The 5,764-nt window shown below is 34.1% G+C and overlaps 1 long non-coding RNA gene across 1 annotated transcript; it reads left to right on the top strand.

Moving 5' to 3' along the window:
* The first annotated feature begins 1,935 nt into the window (after positions 1-1,935).
* LOC127986221 (uncharacterized) lies at positions 1,936-5,245 on the top strand. The gene is made up of 5 exons (XR_008160780.1): positions 1,936-2,507; positions 3,131-3,185; positions 3,309-3,348; positions 3,697-3,795; positions 4,217-5,245. It is a non-coding gene; the product is annotated as an uncharacterized LOC127986221 (long non-coding RNA).
* Positions 5,246-5,764: the final 519 nt, after the last annotated feature.

The following is a 5,764-nucleotide window of genomic DNA, read 5'->3' as shown; positions in this document are numbered from 1 at the left end:
CAATTCACTGCTGTCCCTTTCAGCTTATCACACTGTTATGATATAGTTCATCATGTCTTTTAGGACATGATCACCATCATACTCTACTTATTTGAGCATGGTTTGTTATTTCATTGAAATTACTAGTGAGTAAGTGACTGCAAGTGAAACTCACACTGTGATGCGACATCGTCTAGTTTACTTTACATGGTTTCGACAAGGTCCTATAGACTGAAGAAAATGCAGATAAGACATTCATAAAAGAAATGATAGACATGAAATCTGCAGCTTCCTTATGTAGGACAGATGTGTTCCTAATGTGGGACACTAATAAGTCTATCATATAAGGCCAAAATCACTTTTCATGTGACTTGTGTTGTGTTATGTTATGTAGATAGAATTCTTGACTGTTCAACAAACATACAACCACAGCAGGCATAACCTAGGCCTATTTTAAGCCAAAGTATACAACCACAGTTGAGGCTTTAGCTTGAGAATGACCTAAATAAAAACAGCCTACAGAGGTTAACTTATTACATCTCTGAAAACAAGCAGTCCATTGCATGTCAAGACACCACCTTTATCATCTATAATCCCATCAGAAGTAACAGGATTCTTATTGTATAACAACACTAAAACCTGGTCCTAATCATTTTTGCCCCACAAACCATGCCCCTCCACACATTTTTGACTGACTGAAGTACTGTCTTTAGTCTTATTATACTCTCCCACTTTTTTTTTTTTTTTTATTTCCTAAAGTTTGTCAAAACTCTATGTCACTGACCTTTGGGTGGTCTTCACACAGTGTGATTCCAGTCTGACGATTCCTCCACCCTCATTTATGACTATACATTTGAGAAGTAATGTGATTTTGATCATATGACATCACAGCTTTGGTGACCCAGAGTTTCACTGTATCGGAATCCATGTATTTATGGAGGGGCTACAAACAGGAAACCCAAAAGTGTCCCACTTTAGGGCAACTCACCCTATCCATTATGATACAAAAGAGGTGGTGATATCAATAATGTTGTATATTATATAATAACTAACACATTTGTACAGCGATTCTTGTTGCTATTTTGCATTTATGCTTGGAACAATGTAAATAAATAAACAAATAAATAAATCTAAAATTGATAAGATGAAGTGACTTGTTTTAATAATAGTATATTAGTATAGTATAGTATATATATTATGTAGTATATGGTTGTTTCCTATAAGATAAATGTTGTTCAATATATCCAGAGCCATATAGAGAGAGAGTTGCAACAACGGAAGTTCAAAATGTGTGGTTGTCACGTGATTCGTGTAGACTTCAAATAGTTTCAGGAAGTGCGTTGGCGGCCATTCAAACTGATAGAGTAGAGTGACAGAACTGCGATTTCTGGTAATAAGGAGTCAATAAATGTATTTATTTTATATATTTATACAACACACCGACATATGTATGTAGCATGAGTATGTAGTTACAGCAATGTTGTTTTTAAAATATCAAATCGGGTAATATTTGAGGATTAGTGTTCAATTACCATTATTTTAAACACGTACAGTATTTCAGGCTAACGTTAAGTTGTATAAACACGGGTTGCTGTTGCCATTTTACATTACATATTGTCCTTTTTTCACTGCTCTCATGTTAACCAATGCCATATTGATGACTTTCAGGTAGTACAGAGACAGGCTGGTGACAGGTGATTTTCAGCTCACACTGCACTATGTGTCAGTTAACTGTTAGCAGCAGTAATTAGCATGTTAAATAAATGTAAAATGAAGCTTACTGTTTATAATTCTTACAATTACATATAGTAATATAACTATGTATTATACATAATATCTATTATATCTAGTATAATTCTTACAATACTTATTCATGTACACAATATATTCAGGTTTAAAACAACTTAAGCATACTCGTATATAAACATGTACACTACCATTCAAAAGTAATGATGCTGAAAATTCAGGTTGGCATCACAGGAGTATATTACATTTTAAAATAGAAAACAGTTATTTTAAATTGTAATTATATATTACGAGATTACTTTGTATTTTTATTCAAATAAATACAATTAACTATTAACAGCAATTCATGAATACACACTGTAAAAAGTGCTACACCCACACAGTAGGTTTTATATATTTTAAATAGTTGTAATCTAGTTTATTTTATTTGTTTTATACTAAAAAGTATAAATATACTTCCTCTTTACTTAAAATATATCACTTTTTACATAACAATATATTTTAAGTAAAACAATAGCAATTTATTTGGGTAGCTTTTTGTATGAGTTTGTTGTGTACAAGAAATGTTATAAAAGTGAGTTGAAATACACAATTTATTTGAGCAGCTGTCGATGTGGCATGTGTGTTCATCAAACTTAAATATTTGAAATAAAAAACACATAAAAATTAAGTTGGATTTATCCCTTTTTCACTGGCGGGGACTTTCCAAGGCAGATGCTTCCTCGGCACTTCAACTGTTTGAAAGCTGCAGCGGATCTAAATTTCACAGACTGATTAACACGGTAAGATGTGCAAGTTTTGGCAATGTATTGGTGATGTAAAGTCACGCAAAATCGTTCAATCAACTAGGAAGCTAAAGTAAGGTTTGCAAATTGTACTGTATAGCTAGCTATCCTGCACACATGGCAAGCTAAGTTGGCTACACAGTGCTAAGCAGTGAAGTCTTGTATGCAACGATCAGAAGACAACAGCAGTTAAGACCGTGTTGTTAATATGAAATTAAACAAGTGCTTTAGTAATGCCTATTATGTTTTAAGACTACTTTGGCTTTAATTTTACCAATAATATCACTTTTAATCGTTAGTTAGCGTTAACTTACCCTGTTAACTGCCATTCACATTTTTGAACATAGACTTGAAAGTGCATGATCCAAACCTATAATTCACGACTGAAAACATTTTGTAACATGATTTTGATGTACAATTTTCATGGTAGATGAATTTAAAATGGGTTTCAAAGGATGAATTTTGAGATTTTATGTTTTCAGGTGATATATAATGTTTTCTAAAGTGTGATGGAGAAAAAGGCAACAAAGAAGACTTTTATATATATATATATATTTCAAAGTGCTGTGTACTGTAAATAAAGGTGACTTGACTTATTTAATTTCATCTTAATAACACAGTCTCCGGTGGGGCATGCAGCTGTCGTGGGGTCCTCGTGTTATCAGCAGCAGAGTTGTAAGTGCATTTGATAGCACTGGCTCAAAACCATAAAACTATTTTTAACCTGTTACTTAAATATTTTACATTTACCACTGGTTTTTAAACTTATTCTAACATGCATATTTTTTCTGTCTTTAGGTAACCAAGCGTTTTTGTTAACTGGGGTCTTCAGATACAGGTAAGAAAAACTTCAGAATAGATACAGTTAAAGCTATAATTATTCCCAGGTAAGTAAAACATAGGTAAAATTGCAAACAATAGTGTTGGCTCCATACAATTACATTTCTGAATTAGGTTTTATGTACCAACCACCAATAGAAGGCAGATATAATACAGCCTACATGGTCAGTTAAATCTCAATTTTGTGAGATGCTGGTGATAGTGTGAGATCTTATACAGTGCAGTGGTAGTGGTGTATGTATAGTACAACCTTTTACATCAATTGCATGGTTGAAATACAGAGGTTCTCTAATTTGTGATACTGTCATCAGGCAGTGAATTTTGATCAGATTTTACTTGTTGACAGGATCCGTCTGGCTATGTGGAGAAAAGGAGAGAAGTGGTACTGAGATGCCTGATTGAGTACATATGGGAGGGAAAGGAAGACCTCATCAGTGTCCACCATGTATGTACTGGGCTTAAAGCTACTTATCTAATTTCTGTCTGTATGTTATTACTATTGTGATGATATGGGGTAATTACTTTGTTCTTGAAATATATTTAATACAGTAATGTGATGACCAATAAGGTACAGGCAAGGAAAATTGCATTGTTTTATTGTAATGTATCCTTTGAACCAGAAAAGACAACACTCATGCTACAGTAGATCATGATAGTATAGTACCAACACTCTATGACATTGTCATGGTAGACTTCACTCTGGTCGCATGCTCTAGTCAAAGTATCCATCTAGTATCCATCACCTTAAGCAACTAAAAAGTACAACTTTGACTTTGTGTCGTATCTGTCTTCTACCAGTCTGCTATATTCATCTCAATACCTGTTTGTCTGACCAAACTCTTGATTCTTTTTTGTCTCCTCAATAGAGTCATGATGAAACAGAGGTGCATGCTGAGCTTGGCAGTTCCCCACTGAAAATATACATGCGCCATCAGCCAAACGATTGGGATTATCACAGTTGAAGGACAGCCCATGGTCAGAGGTGTGCCAAACCTGTAGAAAACCTCCTGTTTGGACTTGTCTATGCCCACAACCTCTAATATCACTCAAATCTGGTGTATACTTCTGAGATATATCACAGGCTCTTTGTGGGATTGGACCCTATGCATACTTTTGTATGTTTTGTAGGCACTGTTAAAAGTGACACTAGTTGATATTGAATAAATGTTATTGTCTTTAATCTGTCTTCCCATCTTTTTCTTCTTCAATTGAATTTGTAATTGTTATTGATAAAGTCTGTTTATGTAAAGTGATTTACTGTACTGCTTAGAATATAGACATTTAGATGTATTTTCTGAGGTAATAGCCAGGACTTAATTAAAATGTTTATTCACATTTGATTAGGTTAAATTTACTATGAGCATAAAGTTCATAAAACCTAACTAAAATGAGTACAGGTTACTTGTAGCAACCCATAAATACGTTACATATACCAAGAAAATTAGGTTTATCTAACTGACTAATATAGCACTTATTAGTTAACTCAACTTGATTTTTTTGTGTTTGAATTAAGTAATTTTACAGAGTTTATTATACTTGAAAAAGGCTGCAAGTTGACTCAACTTAAAACATCCAATGCAGCCACTTGCCTCACTTTTTATAAGTTTGATCTAGGTATTACTTTTTACAGTGCATTTCTAATAAATTTAATAGCATGCCAAGCATTTTGTATGTGTCCTTTCTTTAATGTTGTCCTTGCATAGTATCTACCATGGTTTGCTGTGCTGCATGGGGATGCTCCACTCAGTCAGAGAAAGGTGTGCGAATGTATGGCTTCCCAGCTGACATAGAGAGGAGAAAATAATGGTTGGCTCAAGTCAGCAGGAGCAATCTAAATATAAATAAAAATTACAACAACAAAAAAATGTTAGGTAATTATACTTAAATTTATTTGCCCTTTTTAACATTGAAAATGATTTACTAGAAATAAGGAACAAGCAAAGCCTTGCAAAACCCAGGGAGCTGAGACTGAGACTGCAGGGAGTCATCAGTGTTACCTATAACTGCATTTAACCACCATGTGATATGTACTGTATGTGGGTAGACAAAAAAAAAGTTGTGTGTGGAAACTAAACTGAAGTCACTCTGCAGGCAAATTGAGGCAAAGCAATTTGTCATAACCAAAAAATTCAAGAGTAGGCTGAGACCAGATTCTATTCCCACAATCTTTGTACATCGTCCTGTGGTCAAAAAGAGGAGGGCCCTACTCCACGATGCACCCCTAGACCTGTGAACATACAAGAAATGGCTGCTGATTACAGCTATGTTATTTCAGGTGATTCATATACAAGTACAAACTCGTACTAGTTGAAGTAAAGTGATGTGATATTTTCAATATTTAAAATTAGCAATACCATGTATTCTGCCTCTATCAGTTTCAAAGGTTGAGGAAAAAAGAACGAGGACACTCAGAG

The sequence above is a fragment of the Carassius gibelio genome, chromosome B21 (genome assembly GCF_023724105.1).
Source record: "Carassius gibelio isolate Cgi1373 ecotype wild population from Czech Republic chromosome B21, carGib1.2-hapl.c, whole genome shotgun sequence".
NCBI lineage: Eukaryota > Metazoa > Chordata > Actinopteri > Cypriniformes > Cyprinidae > Carassius > Carassius gibelio.
The sequence above is the reverse complement of the archived record's forward strand: the minus strand, read 5'-3'. Positions and strand labels throughout refer to the sequence as shown.